This window comes from Marmota marmota, unplaced genomic scaffold, assembly GCF_001458135.2.
Source record: "Marmota marmota marmota unplaced genomic scaffold, marMar, whole genome shotgun sequence".
NCBI classification, from domain to species: Eukaryota; Metazoa; Chordata; class Mammalia; order Rodentia; family Sciuridae; genus Marmota; species Marmota marmota.
Window position 1 is genome coordinate 19221412 of NW_026000164.1, and position 24483 is coordinate 19245894.

At 38.2% G+C, this 24483-nt stretch overlaps 1 protein-coding gene across 31 annotated transcripts in view; it reads left to right on the forward strand.

Annotated features, from left to right (window-relative positions):
- Nucleotides 1-24483, forward strand: part of LOC125611641 — a 187070-nt gene that overhangs the window by 47292 nt on the left and 115295 nt on the right. For 27 of the 31 annotated variants that reach the window (XR_007341855.1, XR_007341879.1, XR_007341877.1 and 24 more), the window contains one exon: nt 2186-2294. The gene's annotated coding sequence lies outside the window, so the exon portion shown is untranslated. Of the gene's footprint in view, nt 1-2185; nt 2295-4019; nt 4028-7781; nt 9870-16398; nt 16495-24483 lie in introns of those variants that run through there. The other 4 variants (XR_007341869.1, XR_007341874.1, XR_007341851.1 and 1 more) reach the window with 2 other exon arrangements.

A 24483-nucleotide genomic window follows, 5' to 3' on the forward strand; every position in this document is an offset into this window, starting at 1 on the left:
AATCCCCTGATAGGGATTAACTGAGTGGTAACTGAGGGCAGGTAAGTTGTGGCTGGAGGAGGTGGGGCATTGGGGGTGTGATTTTGGGGGTATATATTTTATCTGGCAAGTGGAGATCTCTCTCTTCTCTTCTCTTCTCTTCTCTTCTCTCTCTCTCTCTCTCTCTCTCTCTCTCTGCTTCTTGATGATCATATGAGCTGCTTCCCTCTGCCATGTTGTTCCACCATGATGTTCTACCTCACCTTGAGCCCCAAGGAATGGAGCCAGCCTTCTATGAATTAAGACCTCAGAAACCATGAGCCCTCAAATAAGCTTTTCCTCCTCTACAATTGTTCTGATTGGGTACTTTTAGTTATAGCAGCAAAAAGCTGACTAAAACACTTGAGTTTAAGTTTCTATTTACTTACTTGCTTTGTGGCCTTAGGCAAGTAATTCCTCTAAATGCCTCTGGTAAATTTGGAATTAATACAGTATTTGCTTCATTGGGTAACTTTTGGGATTAATGTCACAGCATAACAATAAATTTTTTAGCTGAGATACTGGCACACAGCAAGTGCACAATTAATTTTATCTCTGGTCATTAAAAAAAGAGATGGTTAAAGGTGTGATCTCTACATCCTCATGAAGTTTTTCTTTTTAATGTTTTTTAATTATGGATGGACACAATATCTTTATTTTATTTTATTTATTTTTTTTTATGTGGCGCTAAGGATCAAACCCAGTGCCTCACATATGCTAGGAGAGTGCTCTACCACTGAGGTACAACCCCAGCCCGTGGAGTTTTTTAAGCATTTTTTTTTTTGTAGTTGTAGATGGACAGAATGCCTTTATTTTATTTGTTCATTTATATGTGGTGCCAAGGATCAAACCCAGTGCCTCACACATGCTAGGCCAAGCAGCTCTGCCACTGAGCTATAGCCTCAGCCCTCATGGAGTTTTTATAGGTTTTCTGTAGGTTTTGATGAAAGTTTTGTAGAAAAAATATAGAATACTTTGAGAGAGGAAAGTAGCATGGTATAATTTAAATTGGGGGTATAGGAAGGCATCTAGGATAAAAAGATAGTCCTGACTGAGAAGGTCCTGCAAAAGCCCTGGGGCAGGGGAGAAATTGGTACTTTGAGGGATTTGACAGCAGACCACTGTGTTCTGGGAGGTAGGAAGGGACCAGGACCAGGACCAGGTCGGAAGGCCCTGTTAGGGATTGTAGATTATAGCCTCAGAGCAAGTAAGCCTTTGAAAACTTTTAAGGTAAGAATTGATAGGGGGAGATTTGCATTGCAGGGGACAAAACTACCTGTGATGAAGTATGTTCTATTGAATGGATTGGAGGGGCAAAAGTGAAGAAAAACCTACCCATTTATGCAAAAGACAGTATCTGAAAATAATCTAAGCTGAAATATTCCATTTTTGTACAAATGTAGAATTGAGATTATCCTGTTTAGCAGTTTGCTTTGAGCTTACAGTGATTCCTCAGTACCTGTCAAGAGCATCTTCTTGTTAAAGATAATGCCAGTAGAGACATAAAGTTGCATTCAACTAAAGTGAAACTTTGAAAATATTGTGGCAACTTTGTGATAAATTAAACAATGAGAATGTACTAATTATTTTTCTAAGAAAAATATTGGTGATATGACATGAGAGACAGATTCTCTGTTAAGAAAACTGATTATAGTGCATGGCTATATACCAAGATTAATCTGCTTATGATGTTTTTAGTGCTCGTATAATAAAAAGAAACCTTTAAAATTTGCTTTAATATAGTAATCACACATTTGCTTTATTTTTTAGAATAAAATCAACATCATCAAATCAGTTTACTTGGTCAATAAGTAAATTTTTTCCCCTTTCCACTTTCAAAAGTGTCTTAGTTTGGGACATTAGTTACTTGGTTATCAGACTGATAGGAAAGCCAACAGGGCACAGTGTAGGATGCATATTTTATTGTGGCAACTTAGGTATCTCCCTGAGATTTCTTAAAACAGAAAAACAGTTGTGATACCAAGTGTTGCAGTACCGGGTCTCCCCAACACTCCAAGGCCATGAATTAACTTACTCTGAGTCCTCATTTTAAAAAAAGAAAGAAAAAAAAGGAAGCAGAGATTACTTCCTATCCAGGTAGTCACTTGCTAGAGGTCTGTCTAGCAAGTTTTCTTTCTCATACATGCATTTTATTCATGCTTTTCAGGGTTAGGAGGATTGGGGTGTTCGCCATCTGGAGTTTCTCTGCCTCATGGAGCCCAGCTCAGAGCTGCCAGTTTGCAGGAGATGATTGATAACATCCTGTTCACAGCCCAGTGAGTAGATGCTGCCTGGTTTGTTTTACTGCTTTTAAAAAAAGTAACATGTTAGAACTTTAAAGTTTTAAAATCTAATGCACTTAATTGGGTTCTTTAAATTTACTTGTTGAAAACTGGTGGCAGTTACACTGATAATTCTTATTGAGTATTTATAAATAATGGGGCCCTGGGAGAAATTAATCCTCTGATAAAAAAGTTATGAAAATATTTTCTACACATAATAGTTCAGCTTTTAAGAAACATAGCAAAGACTCAAATACATATATTAAACACTTCAAAGCAATCTCCTTAGTGCTTTATTTCACTTACTTTAAAAGAGTCTAGAGGTCCAAATATATCAGTAAGGCAACTTAATTTTTTTTAACCGCAACTGTATTTCTATAAAGATTGTCTTTTAATGCAGGATGAGTTTTAGTTAACCTAGTTTAGTGGAAATTGCATTTTAATAGTTCTTTCTATTTGAAGATAGTGATTGTTTTTTTTTGTGTGTGTTAATGTGGGTAAGATTATAGACTCTCTAGATTTAACTTTGCTTCTTAATGGAAGACTAAAGAAGAAGGCTGTTCATTCTATTTTTTTTTATTATTGGTTGTTCAAAACATTACAAAGCTCATGACATATCATCTTTCGAAGGCTGTTCATTCTTACTAGTCAAAACACCCAGGGGAGGTGTAAAGGCACTCAGTTAACTTGATGTAAGTGGTTTCTCAGAATAAAAGCTATTACCCTTTTGCTATATCCTTTGAAACTGTTTTGACAAAACTAGTATACCCTGAGGTTGTATCAGAGCCTTGTTTTGGAATCAATTTTTTAATAATTTTTTTTCTTTTTAGTTGTTGATAGACCTTTATTTTATTTATTTATATGCAGTGCTGAGAATTGAACCCAGTGCCTCACACATGCCAGGAAAGTGCTCTACTGCTGAGCCCCAGCCCCAGCCCTGGAATCTTAAAAATAGTGGATAAATCTATAAATAATCTGTACCACAATGGATTTATTTAGTTTTGGTTCAGATCTATGCTGTCTAATATGGTAACCACTGGCTACACTTACTTATCAAGTATTTGAAATATGGTTAGTACTAATTGAGATATACTGTGCATAAAATATATACCATATTTGAAAGAATATTAAAAGACTATCATATTTTATTAATATTTTTTAAGTTAATTACATGTTGAAACAATATTTTGAGTTAAAACGTCACTAAAATTAATTTCATCTGTTTTCTTTTACTTTTTCCATGTCTCTGCTTTATAAAATTAAAATTACTTATGACTTGGTGACACACACCTATAATCCCAGCAGCTGGGGAGGCTAAGACAGCAGGATCACAAGTTTCACAAGTTGAAAGCCAGCCTCAGCAAAAGTGAGGTGCTAAGCAACTCCATGAGACCCTGTCTCTAAATAAAATACAAAATAGGGCTGGGGATGTGGCTCAGTGGTCATATGACTCTGAGTTCAATCCCAGTACAAAAAAAAAAAAATTACTGTGACTTGAATTATGTTTCTTTTGGATAGAACTGGTCTTATTATGATCGACATCCTTAGTCATACATTACTTAGCAGTTTGTATTCCTTCAACTTTGTGGTCTGCATATGGATCAATTAATAAAAATCCGTATTGTATTAATCATATAAATATGATTCTTTGCTTGACCAAGTATTTGTTGAATACCTGCCACGTGCCCAACAGTATTCTAGGCACTGGTGATATGGTAGCAGACAAAGTGAACAAAGCTTCCTGCTTTGTGGAGCTGACCTTCTAGCAGGGAGACACTAAGACTAAGAACAAATCAATAGGTAAATGTATAGTAAGTACACTAGAGAGCAGAAATGTCTTCAGAAAAATATGAGGCAGTCAAGGGTTGGGGACTCGGTGATAAACCGGATGTTCAGGGAAGGCTTTACTGAAAAGGTGATATCTGAATAAAGCCTTGAAGAAGATGAGGGAAAGAGCCTGAAGATATTTAGGGGACAGTGTTGGAGGCAGAGGGAATAGAGAAAGCAGAGACCTCAGGGCAGGAGCTTGCCTGGCCTGCTGGAAGATGATGAGGCGGGGGATGGGTGGTGAGGGACATGAGAAGAGGAGAAGGTGAGAGGAAATGGATGGTCACATCATATAAGCAGTGGTTGTTGTGATGGCTTGGACTTCAAATGAGATGAGAAGAATATTTGGTTTTAGGAAGACAGTGACTTGATCTTTCTTTGTTTTATATATATATATATATATATGTGTGTATATATATATATATATATATATATATATATATATTTATATATATATTTATATATTTCTAGTTGTTGCTGGACCTTTATTTTATTTGCTTATTTATATGTGGTGCTGGGAATTGAACGCAGTGCCTCGCTGAGCTGCAATTCCAGACCCCTGCTCTTTTTTTTGAAGCTATGATTTGAATCCTGTGGGATAGGAGCATTTGCAAGGGTGGAAGCAGAGTGACACCTGATTCCAGGCTGTTGCTGTGATCAGGATGAGAGACAGTGGTGCCTGAGGTCATACAAAGGGGTGGGATGATAATGATGGCGTGATGTTGTGAAACTGGATATATGGGATGAGAGAAAGGGGTGTCAAGGAGGACTCAAAGGTGTCATCTGGAACAGCTGAAGAGTGGAGTTGCCTGTTGCTGAGATGGGGCAGGGAAAGGGGTTTGCAGGAACAGTTTGGAACAGCAGTAGGAGCAGTTGGGGCCACATGTAGTTTAAGATGCCTCTGTAGACATCTGAGCAGAAATGCCAAATAGGCAGAGTCTGGAAAGTCAGCAAAGGGTCAGGGTTGAAGAGGAAACTTGAAGTCATCAGCACTTAGCTGTAATTCAGAATCATAGGAGGGGTTGAGACCACCAAAGGAATGAAAGTAGATAGAGAAAAGGGGCTGCCTGTGACCTGAGGCTGGACATTGAGTGGACACTGAGTGGACATTCTGATATTCTAAACACCAGGGGAAGGAAGTAGTTTTGATTTGTGTTTCTCTAATTGCTAGAGATGTTGAACATTTTTTCATATGTTTGTTGATTGATTATATATCCTTTTCTGAGAAGTGTCTGTTCAGGTCCTTGGCCCATTTATTGATTAGGTTATTTGGAATCATATTGTCTGCAAATAGTGATAATTTGAGTTCTTCTCTTCCTACCCGTATCCCTTTAATTTTTTTTTGTCTGTTTGATTATTCTGGCTAGAGTTTCAAGAACTGTGTTAAATACAAGTGGTGACAGAGGGCATCCCTGTCTTGTTCCAGTTTTTAGAGGGAATGCTTTAAATTTTTCTCCATTTAGGATGATGTTGGCCTGGGGCTTAAGCATAGATAGCCTTTACAATGTTTAGGTATGTTCCTGTTATCACTAGTTTTTCTAGCATTTTGAACATGAATGGATGCTCTATTTTATCAAATGATTTCTCAGCATCTATTGAGATGATTTTTATGATTTTTATCTTTGAGTCTACTGATGTGATGAATTGCATTTATTGATTTCCATATGTTGAACCAACCTTGCATTCCTGGGATAAACCCTACTTGATCATGATGCACTATCTTTTTGATATGTTTTTTATTCAATTTGCCAGAATTTTATTGAGAATTTTTTCATCTATATTCATTTAAAATATTTTCTTTCTTTGATTTGTCTTTGTCTGGTTTTGGATCAGGGAGATGTTGGCCTCACAGAATGTGTTTGGAAGTGTTCCCTCTTTTTCTATTTCATGAAATAGTTTGAGAAGTATTGGTGTTAGTTCTTCTTTAAAGGTCTTGTAGAACTCAGTTGTGTATCCCTCTGGTCCTGGACTTTCTTGATTGGTAGGCTTCTTATGGCGTCCTCTATTTTCTTGCTTGAAATTGATCTGTTTAAATTGTGTATATCATCCTGGTTTAGTTTGGGCATATCATATGCCTCTATTTTCTATTTTATTGGAGTACAAATTTTCAAAATAATTTCTAATTATCTTCTGTGTTTCTGTAGTGTCCGTTGTAATATTTCCTTTTTCATCACAGATGTTAGTAATTTGAGTTTTCACTCTCGCCTCTTCATTAGTATGGCTAAGGGTCTGTCAATTTTATTTATTTTTTTCAAAGAACAACTTTTTGTTTTTTTCAGTTTTTTCAATTGTTTTTTGTTCAGCACTGTCAAGTCACATCCTATAATTAAAAAATCTAAGACAACATGTATTAAAACTAGTTCTCTTCAACTGAAAATATTGAAAAATCTGGTGTTTCAGGGCTAATTTTTTTCTTTCCTTTTATTTTTGATAAATTTAAGAATCATCTTTATCATATTTTTCTCTTCCCTAATTGAGTTGTATTTCTGGTACTAAAGGACAAAAACAAAAAATGGTCACAGGCAAGTGAGATAAGGATTTGCAGGCAAGTTCAAGCCCAGCTTTACAGAGAGTAGCCAGGGAAGGCACCCCAGCTCTGGGGAAAGCTCTGACCCCAGCAGTTTTCTTTAGTTTGGAGTAGAAGGCAGATTTTGGGTGGCCCTGAAGAATAAAATGTGCTTCTGTTATCTTTTCCTTACTTTTAAGAAGTTACTGAAACATTTGAAGAAATTGAGGCGGAGACATATCCAGAGTTACACAATGAAACATTGTTAGCACATCTAGATTTTAGATAGTACAGTACAGCTCCAGCATATGGAAGCCTAATAGGTGTAGGATGTGTTGGCACAACCACTGCCCAGATCATTGGCTGACCAGTAAACTATGCAGGCACGACCACCAGCAGTCACTAGGGAAGGTCAAAATCATAAGCTATTGCTATAGATGATTGGGAACTCTTAATCCCTCTGAATTTCAGTACCAACAGGATAAAATGAAGATAATATTTGCTCTGCTACCACATGCAGCCTTGAGGAAGATCAAATGAGGTATCAGGTGAAAAAATATACTCAGCTGTAAATCATTGGTTTGTAACCAGGAAGGAGTAATGTTAAATGCAAGTGAGGCTTGAGGATTTTGTTATTGTATTTGAAAAAATTGGGGAAAAGTAGAATGTGACAAAATATTGGTTGAGTAATTATAGAACAAAATAATGCTAATAGAATCTGCAAAAATTTGCTTTTTGCCTGTGTCAGGCTTTGGTAATGACACCACAGAATTCATCCTGTTGGGGCCATCATAGATCTTTGTGGTCAAGAACCTTGGCTGAGGTCCAAGCAATCAATCAGTTTATCTCCCAGGAGCCTCAGAATGACTGAACATTGGAATATTTGGTACTTTAGTGTAGTGTTAGCATGCTGATACTGTGGAAGAGTTGCTGTCTTAAAGGAAAATATTCAAGTTATGTTTTGTAGATTTCAGAGACCTGGAGAGCATTTCTATATTTGATATTTTAAGTGGAATTAAAGTCACATTTTATTTTTGTATTATAATCCTACTTTATGTTAGTGTAAATTTAGAAGTTAAAAATGGGTAGCCAAGGTCATCTTGTCCACTAATGATGACATGAAGAGGATGGATGGTTTTCTTTCACAGTAAAACAAGTAGAAAACTGAACAAGATTGTTCAAAACTGTTATTTCTGAGCACTGGATTATCGACTAGAAAGGAAGATAGTAAATTGAGAAGTGTTACGAATATGCTAGAGCTTTTGAGTAAGAAAAATGGGAGCATATGTGGCCTTCTTGCTTGGGGCTCCTGCTCTCCTCCACCCCCTGCCTCGTTTAATGAAAAATAGTTTTACAAGCCAACATAGACTCTGTTTGGAGTGGGGTTGAGGGTTGTTTGCTTGTTCAAAATGGCATGCTCAGTTTATAATGGAAAACCTACAGGTTTGCTACATTGAATTTTCAATTTGCTGGAGCCACCAACCAGAAATTTAGTAGGCTGATTCTGGAAATGAGAGAGCCCTAGGAGGACTGAGATGAGCTCTCTACCCCTTCCTTGGCAGCTCAGGTCAGGAAAGTCCAGCAAAAATTGAAAGCCAAGGATAAGTGGGTACAACTTGATGAATGCTCTTATCAACCCCAGTACAGCTCCATCAGCAGAGCATGTGGAAGCCTATTAGGTGTAGGATGTGTGGGCACAACCACTGCCCAGATCACTGGCTGACCACTAAAGTATGCAGGCACAACCACCAATAGTCACTAGGGAAATGTAGGTCAAAATCATAAGATATTGCTATGATTATTTTTCAACCATGGGAATGGCTGAAATTCAGAAGACTGAGAGTACAAGTGTTGACCAAGATGTGGAAAATCCTCACACATTGCTAGCAGGAGTATCAAGTGGTACAGCCATTTCTGGCAACTTTGTAAAAAGTTTGACACACATTTAACATAGGACTCAACCCATTCCTTAGTAGGCTGTCAGGAGAAGTGACAGTTTATATTGAGACAGAGTTTATGTACAATGTACATAGCAGTTTTACTGGTGATTGCCAAAAGCTATACAGAATTTAAGTGTCTTTTAGCAGATGAATGGATAAACATGTTTTGGTTTATCTGTACAATGGAATGCTACTTGATAACAAAAAGGAGAAAGATACAGATAGCATTGCGTGTGGATCTCAGGATAGTGATGCTGTGTGAAAGAAGTCAGACACCCTCCAGAAGCATCATACTGTCTGATTCCATTTAGATAAAGTTCTAAAAACTGCAAACTGATGTGCAATGATGGAGAACAGATAAGTAGTTGCCTGAGATGGCTTGAGAAAGAAGGGAAGAGGATTCCCAAGGGAGGAATGCAGTGAAACATTTGGGAGTGATGTATGTATTCATTGTCTGCATTGTGCTCGTCATTTCATGGTATGTAATAAGTCAGAGCTGACTGAGTTGTATATTTTTGATATATGCTGTTTATTGTTTATCAGTTACATCTCAAAGTTATAAAAATTGTACCCATTCAAAAACCAAATAGATGTTCACAGCAGTGTTATTCACATTAGACAAAAACTAGAAGCAGTACACATCCATCAGCTAGTGGATGGATAAACAGAATGTGCTGTATCCATGTCAGCCACAGAGGGGAATCAAGTCCTGGTCTGTGATGCTGAATGTGCAGCATGAATGAACCTTAGAAACAGTATACCAAGTGAGGGAAGCCAGACACAAAAAATGACTGGCTGGGCTACACCACTGACCTGGAAGTTTGAAGACACGCCAAACCATGGGCCGATCACTGGGGCTGGTATTGGTGGTGGATTGGCTATAAACGGGTGTGGAGAAGAACTGTGGGAGTAGAGAGAGCATCCTGATGGTGACTGTACAGCTGGTAACTTAGAAAAAGTCTTCAAATCCTACCCTGAAAATGGGTGGCTTTTGTGGCATGTAGGCATTCCTCAATAAAGTCACCAAAAATGGGTAGCTACTCAAAAACTTAAAATTCTGTGAAGGATGACCATTCAGGGAACTGGGCTATATTGCTAATTTCATTGTAGTAGGTTGCTTTGATATATACTTTGTTGAGACTCAGTGAATGACGTTCTATGTCAGATACTCAGCGGATTTGACGTTTTTTTTTTTTTGTTTTTTGGTGTGTGTGTGTGTACCAGGGATTGAACTCTGACATACTTAGCCACTGAGCCACATCCCCAGCCCTTTTTGTTCTTCATTTTGAGACAGGATCTCACTAAGATGCTTAGGGCCTCATAAGTTGCTGAGGCTGGCTTTGAACTTGTGATTCTCTTGTCTCAGCCTCATGAGCTTCTGGGATGACAAGTGTGTGCCACTGTGCCCCACTGTATTCTAATTGTAACACAAATTGTTACTAGGTGTCTTTCCTAGGATTCAGGTTCCAGTGATAGCTATATTTCCCGTGCTGTGAACGTTGATGCAGAATGATGGGTATTATGCCTGGTAGCTGCTAACACTCCTCAAAGAAGGAATTGTAGCCTCTTAGATTTTGATTCTATTCTATTTATTTATTATTTATCTGCTGTTCTGGGGATTGAATTCAGGGACACTGTACACTAAGCTACACCTCCATCCCTTTTTATTTTTTGAGACAGGGTCTCACTAAATTGCCTAGGCTGGATTTGAACTTGTGATCCTTCCACTTCTGCCACCAAGCTTCTGGGATCACCAGGCATGTGCAAACATGCTCAGATGATTCTGTTCTTGTAAAATAGTTCAGATTTGTGGGGGTGGGTTATCTTCCACCTTTCAGTTCTTCAGGAGAAAATTGATGTTGGTTTAACACCTTTTATTTTTTAGACACAGAGAGGTGTGCCCTTGGGTATCCATCTATCTGTGTACAGTCCCACATAACATCAGTAATGGGCATAACATTGTTTAGGGAGACTAGAGCAGAAATCAAGACTCCTTGGAGCTAGTGATTGTATGACTTTGCACCTAAATGTCCTCATACCTAAAGTAGGAGTTTGAATTTCAGTGACTTTCTGATAGAAATTTTCCTCATTTTAGTGAAAAATTAATGACTCTAGAACATTGTATTCATGATTTTGCCCAAGACTAATGGAAATGGGGGGGTAATCTGTTTTGGAAACAAGCAATTTTTAATAATTTTTTAGTTATCGATGGACCTTTATTTTATTTATTTATATGTGGTGCTGAGAATTGAACCCAGTACCACACACATGCTGGGCAAGTGCTCTACCACTGAGCCACAACCCCAGCCCCAGAAACAAACAATTCTTTGATGAAATTCACTAAGCCATTTTTCTTAATAAAGTACCAGCTATTTAGCCAAATTGTACTTTTTCTCCTTTTTCCTCCCTCAGAGCAAGTCCATTATTCAACAGAGATTTATAGGGCACTCATATTTGTTAGGCGCCCTAAAGATAAAGGTGAAAGGACGACAGAAGCATGGACTCGGGGTGGCGACTGGTGTCTGACCTCCCTGAGTGGAGAGGAGAGTGTGCATATGTGCAGAGGGGCTGGGGGCCTTGGACCAGGCAAAGTGAGAGCCGAACTCCCAAGGATGATAGAACTTGGCCGTAGACCAGGGTTGGGAGGGGGATTGTTGAGGGCTTTGTTGAAAGCTGTAGTCTTAGATTTAAGAAGAGAGAATAGAATCAGGATTCAGTAGCTAGGAGTGATGTGACTCTGTGACAGGTGGGATATGGAGAATATAGGAGAAAAATTCAAATTCTGCCTTGGTCTTCTGAGCAGGTGGTGGTATCCTTCACTGAAGTGGGGAATACAAGATACCCGGGGGCTTTGTTCTGCTTATTGATTTAGGAAAGCACAACTCACTTTGGAGTTCTGTCAGGGGAGTGCAGCATATGAGTGAGCTTTAAGGCTGATCTTCCTAGGCCCACTTGTTTTCCAGCTTTGGGGAGGACATGCACAGAGCATTGGGAGGAAAGTGGCAGCTAGCATGGTCTACTGACATGGCATTCTGGTTAGGCAGGATCAGTTTCACAGGTGAAGTCACTGTTGGACACTTTGGGATATTTACAGAGTAGAAAAAAGATTGCCTGTGAATTTAGTTATTTCCTTTTAATTTTTTTCTCTACTTGATTTTTCCATCTCCATAATAAAAGGCATTTTTGTATTTCTTTGGTACAAAGAGAATAAGAAGGGTAAATATTAGGAAAAAACTCCCTAATCCTTTAGCTAATTTAACTTTTAAAACAACCTTGTGGGGGAGGTTCTTTTATTTTTATAAATTCATGAGGAAGATGTATAGGTGTTCAGAAATCGGTGAGTTAAAAAATTTTGGCACAAGCCATTAACACAAAGTATTAGTCCCCTTGTGCATATCCATTGACATGAGGATGTAAATGAAAATGACCTGTTCATTACTTTGGAAATTCTAACTATTTCTGCCTGCCCTTTAAGGGCATACTTTTAGGAACAAGTAGATTGGTGATACACAAAATAGAATCCTATTCATATACTTTTTGATAATGTTGGAAAAAGAACTTTCTTATGAACATTTTGCCCACTATTCACTTTCCTGTTTCGTTAATGATCACAGATATGCTGTATTAAACCTGGAAATACAACTGAAGTAGTTGCTTTGAAGCTACATAAAGACTGTAGAAGTTAAAATTAGGTTCTCCCTGTTGCTTCAGGTTTATGTTTTAGTAATATGTGGTTAATATCTGCTTTAAATGTCATCTTGGAAATTTGGTATCAAAAATTACAAGATGAATAGACCCTGTGGTCAGGAGCTGTGGTGGGAAGTGAACAGCCTTGAAATGTGACCCAGTTCTCTGGTTGATGCCACCAGGAAACAGGTTGCTTGGCCTCAGGTGGCTGTTTCCTTTTCTATAAAATGCAGATAGTCAAGGACTTGGTTCAGAAGTAGAAAGGAAGGATTCCCTTGGGCTGGAGTACAGCATGATCAGGCAGTTTCTTTTTCTACCACAAGAGGGTGTGCCTATGTTGTCTTATCCTGAGCTGAGGTTTGGATTCCTCAGAAGTGGCTGAAAATTGAGAAATGGAAAGATAACTGGGAAAACCAGAAATAAAAAGAGTTGTTTTTTGTTTGTTTGGATGGTTTGTTTTGGACAGTGTTATACCTGGAACATTACAGCTGTGAAAAGAAGATATTTAATTCTTACTCAACAACAGTTGCTGCCTATGTCTGAGAATTTTGACTTTTTTTCTCATTCTCCTTTGCAGTTCTTGTCTATAAACATTTTATATCAAACATACGGTACCTAAAATTTAATTTTTCAGTAGTTGGTTCTGAATAACTAATGATAGGCTAAACACAGATTGGATTGTTTGTGCTTGATGCTTTGGATATCTATATAAAACCTGTTTGCCTCAAATTAGTAAGTTAGAAAAAGCATCTTTGAACCTTTTCATCCTGTCCCACCACCCCACTCTCCAGTTTTTATTCTCTTCTTTTGAGCTTCTGGATCCTCTCATGTGATGTTTTGATGTCATACATAGCTCAGAAGGTTGGGTGGGAAAGAGGAAAAATGCTGTTCCTGTGGCCCAACCCTAGGGCTGTGGAACTCATTTTATTACACAGTGAAATTTTAAAATTTGAAACCAAAATTAGAGCTCAACAGTGAAGTTGGTCATTGCAGAATTATGTAGTAAACATGGAGAAACATTCAGTTATATCTCAGTTATGTTAATATTCATGTGAATGTGTTCTTTAATTGAAAAATCTCATGCAGTCTCTATATTTTGTTATTTACATTACACATAGAAAAATCATGAGCACTTTGTGCTTTATACAACTATAATTATACCATAACACGTTTTGTATTGAAACATGTTCTAAATTTAGAAAGAATAGTTCTAGGCATCTCCTTTTACTCTTGAATCCTACTTTTTAGAAGTTTTCTCCATGGTTTGTTTGTGGCAATTATGTACCATACAAATTCAGAGTCAAATGCTCTAGTCAAATCATGGTGCCATTATGTGTAAAACTTGACAAAATCAAAGTTGTCCCTATAATTTCACTGCCATTTACTTGGAATTCGATAATTTCTTGAGGAAAAGAAAGATAAGTGGAATTGCTGTGGAAATTATACGTGATTTCCGTCTAGCAGCTTATTTCAAGTGATCTTTGCTGGTACACCATGAGGCGTTGCAGTCTTATAAAGATGATAAATAATTTTCAAGATTGCCACATTTAAAAATGAAAGAAAGGAAAAAAGAACTCTTTAGCTCTTTAGCACTCTCTCTCCCTCCCTCTTCTGCTTTCACCAAGATATTCATTCTTGTTTCAAATGCAGGAATACCTTGAGACTCTGTTGCTACTGCATGCCATCCACTTGTTCATTGGAGCAGAAATAAGGTAGACGCTGGTTGACAGGGGCACACTGCTCCTTCTCAGTGATTTTTTTTGAATTATGGAATATTTCAGGAATACAAAGAAAGCATAAGGAATACTGTAACTAACATATGTGTGTACATTATCCAGTGTAATAATTAAAATGGTATGCAGTCATTAAACCTGTCTTCTTCCAGAGGTGAACGTGCCCCTGCATGTTTTTATATTACTAATTGTGCGTTTATTCTCAAACACAAGTGGCAGTGTTTCACGGCAAGCTGTGTGCTGGTTTTTAAAAATAAGATGTGAGTTGTATTTATTGCAAGTCAGCTCCAGGGAAGCACAGGCTGTGAAGATTGAGAATGGAGGAAGGTTGTTGAGAGATGTTGGGACTAATGCTTGTGGAAGAGGAGGAGGCAGGGTAGGGCAGAGGGAGAAGTTGGGCTGCAGTGTGGCCACAGGAAAGGCCTCTGGGGAACCTGTAGGGAGCCTCTGAGGATCCCCCCAAGCTGGGGTGGGAGCCAGGCCTCATGGCCTCACCTTGACTGTTGCTAGGTGAAAGCTGCCCCCGGAGAAGGGGGTGTGAGATGCGGGGGACTCTTCCACAGAGGTCTCTGGGTGCAGCACTCCTGGAAGCTGGGGGACCTCAGCCGCACAGTTCCGCGTTCACCCAAGTGCTTCCATGTTGTACATGTTGTCCCAGTTTGTGTTTTTACCCAATATTATAATTTTGAGAGTTATTTATATTATTAATATCTATAACTCTTAATTCATTCATTTTAATTGTCTTCTTATAGTATTCAGTTTTATAAATGTCACTGGTTTTAAATACATTTTCCTAATGACAGACTTAGCTTCTTGCAGTTTTTCACTATTGGAAAAAATGTGGGGCTGAGGAGTTGCGGAATGAGTTTCTGTGGCAGAGAGCCGTCATCATTAGTGGTAGAGTGCTCACCTAGCACATGGGAGTCACTGGGCTTGATCCTTAGCACCACAAATAAATAAATAAATAAATAAAGGTATTGTGTCCATCTGCAACTTGAAAAAATATTTTTAAAAATGTGGCTGTGTTCTTTTGTTCACATTTCCCTCCTAATTGCATGTACCAGAGTTCATCTGGGATATATAATCAGAAAGCTCCAGGGTCTTGGGACATGTGCAACTTCAAATTTAGTGACCCTAAGGAAGTTGCCCTCTGAAGAGATTGTATCTCACCCAACAGTTTTGTGGACACTTGTCATTGCTAGACATTAATTGTGTCAGTATTACAGGTATGAAATAGTATATCATTGTACTCTTATTTAGAATTTTCTTCATTCCTGATAAAATTAAGAATTTGCATTAATTAGCTATTTGGGTACGTGTTCTAATCATGTGACCATTTTCTATTGGTATCTCATACTTATTGATTTGTAGGCAATATTTTTCTATTCTGCATATCAATTCTTTGTTGTCTGTATGTATACAAGTACCTTCTCCAGGTTCTAGACTTGGTTGTTCAGTTTTTAAATAATGTCTTTTGTTGAATGAGATTTTCCTTTCAATGCAGTACAACTTATTAATTCCTTTTTGTGGGCATTGTTTCTTTGTGTCTTATTTTTAAAAATAATTGTTTGGGTCAAAGTCAAATACATTATATAGTATTCTCCTCCCTCTGTTTTCTACTAAGAGTTATGAGGTTTTGCTTTTCGCAGTTTTCATCCACAGCCCATCTTGGTTTTGTTTTTCCCATGACCGCTGTGGTCTTAGTGCCCCACATCCAGCAGGGGACCGTTCCTGTACCATGTGCATGCAGACAATCCCGTCTTTGTCCATCTAAATATTTTTTTGTGTGTTCTTCTTGTTTATTTCTTATTTTCCTAATTCACTTTCACACTTGCTTTATTATGTCTTCATTTCTTTGTTACATCCTGTTGTCTGGTTTAAACCCCCTCTCCACGTTCTTCTTTAAAATTGTCCCTCGTCTTTGCCTTTTGCTCTTCCATATACAACTCAGAATTATTCCATGTAAATTCTTCACTTGATTGAGGGCATGCATTAAATTTATAGATTAATTTGAGGAAAATTGACCTCTTCTTGGGGTAGATGTTTTCTATGTCTTTCTAAATATCTACATGGAGGTCTATTTACTGTGTATATACTATTATAACTTACCTTTTTATTCAATACTGATATTTTAAATGCTAATAGATTTCTTCATCAACAATTTGATGTCCACTTAGCCACTCCTTACTTGACTAGATTGTAATTCGTTTAACCATGCACCTACTGACATGTACGAGAACATAATTCACAATGGATTACTCTAGGATTCATATCTTTTCCATCATGAAATTTATGTAGATACTCAGCTATATTCTAGGAATGCTAGGATTTTTATATAGTTATTTATATGAGATGTGTATAGGTATACTTGAGAAAAATACCTCACTTAATTTTTTCCTCTATAGTTGCCAATTTTTAGATCTTCATCCTTTTGGCCGACTTGGTTTCGGTGTTTAGTTTGACCATTCCCAGCGACTGTCAGCAGTGCGGTGCTTACCCAGGTACTCAATGAATGTTTGAATAGCGAGCCAGTCTGTGATGTTTGATTGATTACCTGATGCTTCATTCCTTTCCACTGGTGCATCTGCCCTTCCTAGATGACTGCCATGCAGTTTTAATTACCGGAGTTGTGGAATGAGCTTGTGTGGCAGAGAGCCGTCATCATTACTGTCGTTATTGTTTCTTTGGGATTTTTTTTCTGTATCTTTTTATTTCTGCATCATTTTTCTTTCAGATGAGCTTTCAGATAAGTTGGCCAAGTTTCCAAAAAACTATTGTGATTTTGATTGACAGTGTGTTGATGTTCTGAAAACATTTAAAGACATTTGTTTTAATTTTCTGGCCTGATGAGTGCTACATACATGCTACATTCATCTAGTTTATAAATTCTGGAACTTTTTGGTTAGAGCAGATAAATCCCCAGATTTCCTTTTGGTTTGAAATTCAAGGCAGTTAAATAAATCTATTGCACCAAACACTATCTTGCCATGTTTGTTCTGTAAAGACAAAATATTTTTCTGTACCAATTAGCACTTAAAGGCTCACCACCTCCTTATAAAACATGGTGAAATGGTACTATGCATTTCCTGACCAGACAGTCTTAAAAATAGATAATTTATGTCACATGGGCTACTTTCTTCCATAAAGCTTTAAAAGAATTGTGTGTCCCTACTCCTGATGTCCCTTATGGGTGGTAAGGAAGTATAGAATACAGAGCCCTGTGTAGTCAGGGTCACTTCTTCGCATCTGCTTGGATTCTGGCAGTGGTATTTGCTAAGTGAAGTCTGAAGGCTGCTTTGTCATGTGTTGTCACTGATGGCCTGTGGCCAGCCTGTTTAGGCTTTGTCTTTTTTGTTGTTGTTGCATAAAATTGCCTGTTTTTCACTTCAGATGGGGGTGTGAGGCAATTCTGAGATGTTTGTTCTTGTCGTATGCACGGCCATCTGTGGTCTCCTGGCATCTCAGACAGGTTTCCAACTTGGCCAGGGTGTCCATTGGTCAATTTGCAGAACAGTCAGGACCCCAGTCTGGGCCTATCCCTGTTGGTGTAACCAGTGCCGCAGTGCTCATCTGAAGTACTGTACATTGGTGCTGCGGGTTGTTTCTCAGTTTAAATCTATTACATGAACTATTTTAGAATAATTACAGATTAGAAGAAAATTTGCAAAGATGATACAGAAGTTTCCATATGTCTCTTACTCATTTCATATTGTCGAGTTACATGTGTCATAAGTAAGGAGCAAACTCTGGTATATTACTATTAACAATCCACCCTCAGACACAAGGGAAACATCCAGAAGCTCTGGGTAGTGTCTGTTTCTTGCTCCGGGATCTCTTCTCAGGATATCTCATTAGAGGGAGTCATCATGTCTCTTTAGTTTCCTCTGGTCTGGGGCAGTCTCTCAGGGGTTTGTTTTTGATGACCTTGTCAGTTTTAGGACTACAAGGCAAATATTTTTAGAATGTCCCTTAGTTTGGGGTTTTCTGGCTTTTTTTTTTTTTTGGATTATTAGGCAAGGTGTGGGTTTTGGGGAGGAAGACCAGAGTAAAGTGGCATTTTCATCACATTCACATGAAAGTAGCAACCTGTCTGTGTGACTTACCTCTGTGGATCTTGACCTTGATCTTTTGACCAGGGTTTAGTGTTTGCCTGGTGTTTACATTGTAAATTTATTTTCTCCTCTTTCCATACTCTACTCTCTGGAAGCAAGTCATTAAGCACAGTGTAATCTCAATTTAAAAGTTCTTGTTAATTACCTGTTGGCACCCTGTAATATTTTAGACCATGCCTAATTTTATTTTGGACTCTGAATGTATAGACTTTATATTTAAAGCCTTAAGCACAAAAATAGATAGACATTGCCCAAACCTCTAAGAAGGATTTGAAGTAATTAGTAGGTACATTGACTCTTTCTTCCAGTCTCTGTACCTTTGGTTTCTTAGTTTTACATGAAAATCTTCATAATCTGCAAACTGCATCAGCTGCTCATTCTGCTCATATGGTTGCACAGATTGTTCTTCTGCATAAGAAAGCCGCACATTTCTCTCACTGTCATGGGCAGTAGCTAATCAGAACACTTATCCATTCCTGAAGCTTATCTAGTAAACACCAAAATATATTTTTTTTCTAATTAATTTAGTGGAAATATTTCTACGTATAAAATTATCTTGAAGATTTATTAGTTTAACGTTGCCTGGCCTGATTCTGACACCATAGTAGTTTAGCCTTCTGCACGCCTCCTCCACATTAAAGTGATTTAACCTGAGGAGCTAAGATTTCAGAAATCTTGCTGTTTTAAAATTGTTTCTGAGGTGAAATTCTCAATGAAATCATTTTTGGTCTGATGACTCTTTTCTGCTCAAATGACTTTATTTATGTTTACCTCAAATAATAAAAAATTAAAAAAAAAAAGAATAGGATCCTAATTAGAATAAGTTATACTTTATGTATGTATAGTATGCCAAAATACATCCTACTGTCATGTGTATCTAAAAAGAACAAATAAAAAGAAAAAAAAAAAAGACTATGCCCAGCCTAAATTTGACATGCCAATGTTGTCCAAATATAGTTAGTGTGTACTGTGAGACAGTGTTTTTGGTTAAATGTAAATTAAAAAATGTACTACAATTTTTGTACCATACTTTCTCATGTTAAAAAAAAAAAAAAAGAATGAAAGAATAAATGACTGTGCTCTTGAAATGATGTATTTGTTTATTGTACCATCATTTTATGTGTTTTGGGAAACTTAGTGTTTCAAAAAAACCCTGTGATAGATATTCTCTGTGATAAATTTTGTGATGCCAGAGATGGCCTGTTGGTAGACATGCATTTCACATAGTTGTGAACATCATTAAGGTGGACTGGTTGAAGTGTTTTTTTCAGAGCATTTGAACCTAATGTGCCCTCTTATTTGTGTTACTGTGAACTTATTGCAGACATTTTAAGGGCATTAGTGTTGTTTGTCTTTAAGCCAATCTTATAATCCAGTACTAAAGGAAAAAATTCACCAAAAAAAAAAAAAAATCGTTTTAAGAGGTCTTCTGCTCACTTCATGACTACTTGGTAAGGCAACTCAAAACAAGAATCATGTTTTTAATCAACCACAGGGGAAATCCTTTCCTTGGCCTTCAGTTCTACTTTCGGTCAGTCAAATTATTCTTTGGTGTATGTGGGGGATTCCCACATGTACTATAATAAGTCTCTCTTTCTTAGTTTTTATATATGTGTAGAATGTGGGATATTATTGCATGTTTTATATCTTAACTTTATGTCTGTTCCATGTACCATTACTTTGTTTTAATATTACTCATTTTTTTCTAAGTATGGATGTGCAAGAATGAGCATCTTCAGGTAAGTTGTAGAAAAATAATCACTATTCTCAGGTAGGTTAAAGGCCTGTTAATTATGAGATCTTGGATATTTTCTGGGTCTGTGTGTGTATATGTGTACATGCACACGCCCAGCAAGTAAAGAACTTTGGATAAAAAGTTTCTCCTAACCTACCTTTTACCAAACTAACTGAGCCCTCTCAGGTTAGCTGCAGGTTCTCCCGTCCTTCCTGCTCAGGGGTCAGGACATGTTTTTACTGCTCCAGTCTGGCAGGTACGCTTCTTGCAATTAGTGTTGAGGCCAGTTTCTAATACCTTGAAGTCATCTTAAAAAAAAAAGGATTAAAGTTGAGCCATTCTGGAGGAAATATGCTGAATTAAGAGCTGTGGTCTACCTAATAATCATAAAATTGATCATCCTGAAATTAGTATAATATAAAAAAGTTAGAAAACATCTGTGAGTGCCACCCATGCTGCTCCAGACCTTTCTTGAGTTTGTGAAATGACTTCTGAGAGACTGGAGTTTTATACTTGTGTTATTCAGTTATCCTATTCTTTCTGTCCCTCCAGGGACATGTGACACAAACCCTTTCGAGTAGTCAGGAGCCTGCAAGCCCACTTGCACAACGCCCCAAATGGAAGTTTGCCCAAATGAGAAGAAACTATTAATTGACATACGGAAAACGGTGTCCCTGGATGGTCTCTGCCTGGTCCCCGGTGCCACGGCCAGTCCTTCACGGGCCTCTGTTCTTCCTGAGAACATTCCAAGAAATATGAAATATCAGGGAAGTTGGAAGGCAGCTGAGTCCGTCTCTTCAGGCATTTACAAGTCCTTCCACCCATCTAAAACCTGACAAACAACAACCAACCATGAAAAAAAGAGTTTTTCCCTGAATTTTCCTGGTTGATCCTTAGGCCTTTTTGTAAAAAACTTACTTAACATGACATTTCCATGAACTAACAAAATTTTTATGTTACCCAACAGTGAATTATATAGAAGGCACATGGCTGTTATTAAGGTGTGTGTAGGGTGTGTGTGTGTGTGTGTGTGTGTGTGTTGTGCTTTTTTTCTTTTTGACTTTCTCTGAATGGAATGCTTTCTATGTACATTTTATGCTGGCTTACTTGGAAAAAAAGAACTGGAGTTATTGCTCAAAGTGATTGCATTTCCACTGTTAGGAAGAGCAGGTATTAGTTCCCCTGTACCTGTGTCCGAATTTGGTGTCATGAATAGATCCTCCAGCGTGTGGAGAAGAGTTTGTTAAGTGTGTTTCTTCTTTTCATGTTCATGCTTGAATTTGTATTTATACATTTCACTTCACCTCAGGTTGTTCTGAAATTTACTGTCCCCTGGAAAGTGTAGAGGGGCCATCATCCATGGATAAGAATGAGGGACTCAACAATAGAAATGACCTCAGTTTGCTGAAGATTCTCCTCTGACTCTTCACCTCAACCATTTTATATGGGTTTCTACTTGGTTGAATTTAGGGTGTGATAAAAACCTGTGTTCCTCTGAGAAACACTAGCACACCCAGTCATTAACTTGGACATTCATTGAATTCCATTTTGGTGACTAAGATGTGTGTGTGTGTGTGTGTGTGTGTGTGTGTTTTCCCAAGTCCTAGGAAAAGAGGCCAGTCTTACTAGCTGATGACAGACTCGTTTTCAGTGGGTTTAGAAATAATTCATATCTGCAAAGAGCTGGAATATTAAAATATTAGCAGTGCTGATTTTGAATAGGGTGAGGTTTTTGGTCCTAAATCAAGACAAGCTATGGAAAATGACTGCTTACTATTGGAGAACAAGGGGGCCACCTCCCCAACCCACCCCCATATCTGAGGGCTTGATGAATAATAGTTAGTTTGAAATTTTTTGTGTGTCCTCGTTGTTCCCTTTCTGTCACCAACGACTTTGAGGTGTCTCTGCTGTAGAATGGTGGCAGGTTAAATGGGTGTGCTTTGTTACCGTTATTCTCTATCCTCCTCCCTAGATACCCTGAATCTGTGAAGGAAACTACCATAGCTGACTCTGGAGACAGGCTCTAGATTTTTTTCTATAGCAAAAGTGAAAATTTTCTGTCTTGCGTTTAAGTTACATAGTTCAAACATCAGGCTGTACCTCTATGAACTGTCTGAAATCATTCTTCAGACAAATGAATATAAATAAGGTAGTACTTGGGTTCATTATTTTTAATATACATTTTCATTTCCTTTGTGAGATAAAAATTGGTTGGTTCCTTTTTAAAATTTTTTATTCTTTTTAGTTATACATGACAGTTGAATGTATTTTGACATATCGTACATACATGGAATACAACTTGCCAAAAAACTGGTTGATTCTTAAATTCAATCTCTGAATGTCTCCCATTTGCCAGTCACTGTACTAGGCATTGAGATTAAGACCTAGTCTCTATCTTGAAGGTGCTAACAAATCCAGAAAGAGAGACATGAAAATAAATATTATAATAATGGCAAACATTTCTATAGCAGTTGATGTATGCCAGCATGATTCCAGTTATTTTCCAGGCATTAGCTCATGGATTGCTGAAAGAGCCTGATGAAGGTCTTATTATTTTCTTCATTTTACACATGAGTAAACTAACCAGGGACTTAAGGAGGGAGGTAAGTACTTGCCCAAGGTTATGAAGCTTGTTTTGGTTGACATTCCAATGTATGAAGTGCAATAACAGAGCTATTCATAGAGTGTTCTAAAAGAACAGGGAACATCCTGCTGGGAAAATAAAAAATAGAGATGTGGATATAAATGACATTTCCCAAAGGAGACAAAAAGCCTATTCAGAGGAGTAGAAGAGCCACATTTCTCCATGAAATAACTTCTTCAGTAACATAAAATGCTGCATTCTAAGCCAGGCACAGTGATGCATGCCTCTGCTTACTCTCAGTGACCTTCCAGTGACTTGGGAGGCTGAGGCAGGAGGATGGCTGGCAAGTTTGAGGTCAGGGGTGGGGATATAGCTCACCCTAGTACCACAAAAACAAAAACAGAACTGCATTATGTATATGAGTCCATGGGTTGAATCAGTGATGAAATATTGGATGATGGGGAGATAGTTAAAAAAAAAAATCAGATCCCTGTATCTTAAATACAAATGGCAAAGTCATAGATTTCCAGTTTTCAAGCAAACCCTTGTTTCCAGTTAGTATAAGATATAATAAAATCTTGTTATTTAAAGATTTAGTAGAAATATTAATTTACCCTGAAAGCGTGTAGATAGATGTGTGTGACCCACTTTGAAAGTTTAAAATGAATTTTCACTCCCCAAAGATTGTTTATTGGGAAATCCGTGGTAACCTTTATAAATAGACCACTAACATTTATTTTGTATAAAAGAAGAGGACACATTGATAGGAATTTTTCATATTAAAAATTTGCTGGAATTACCTGCTTAGGTGGACTGATTTTACCAGCACAGATGTGTGACAGTTCAGAAAGTAGGATGGGGACCTGTGTGTGGCATGGCTGTGGTGGGTCACTGTTTTTCCACTCTTCAGAGCATCACCCTTTTGCCCACCTTGTAACTAGTAACCTTCTGACTTTCTCACTTCTCCCACTCACCATGAATGCCTGCCTCATTGTCTGCCCTGCCCCAACTTGATTGGATTTTATTGCTCCATCTATTTCTCCGACTGCTTGGGGTTCTGAGCGCATCTCTGCCAGTGACCTCCTTCCCCACTCACCCCAGACCCTCACTCTGTAGACCCCGTCTGTGTACGTCCCATGGGATCCTTTGCTGCTTACTCAGGGTCAGTTCCCTCCTTAACCAACTTAGATTCTGTGGTTCAGATCTTAACTCACTCTCTTACCAAGACCCTCTACTTCCTGACCATTTTGTCCTTGTGTTGTCTCCTGGGTTGCTGACCATTGCTGGAGAAAGTCACATGGCAGGGCAGACTGGGACCTGTTCGCATAGGGCTGGCCACCTGGGTGCTCCCTAGCAGATGCACTGTGTTTCTCTGGTTCGCTGTCAGTCTTTTGTAGTGACTGCTACAGGCCTAGTCCATGCGTTTCAAAATTCTTCCTGCTTCTGTTTTTACTTCCCTTCTGCACATGACCTACTTTCTACTTCACAGAGCTAACAGAGACCATCACAGGGACCCCCTCACCTCTTCCATTACACCCCCAACTTAAAACATCCTCCCCGCCTTTGCCCCTGTCTACCCACACCTGCTCGTCTTCATCTGATGGGCCATTTCTGCTTGTCTTCACAGGCCTGCGTGCTGAAGTGGTCTCCCCAGGGCATCTGATCCTCCCTCCTCTGTCCACTGCATTCCTGCAGTAGGACCCTCTTTGCCACCTGCCAGCAAACCCCTTTCATTAGCTGGGAACTTTCTGGCTTGCTTTCTTATGCGCTCACTGCTGGCTCTTAGTCATCTTTGATGTTTTCATCTCTGTCGGACTTGTCAAAAGGTGATTCAGATGTCTATTTTTTTTTTTTTTAATTTTTTATTGTGGGTTGTTCAAAACATTACAAATTTCTTGACATATCATATTCGACACTTTGATTCAAGTGGGTTATGAACTCCCACCTTCACCCCATACACAGATTGCAGAATCACATCAGTTACACATCCATTGATTTACAAATTGCCATACTAGTGTCTGTTGTGCTCTGCTGCCTTTCCCATCCTCCCCCCTCCCCC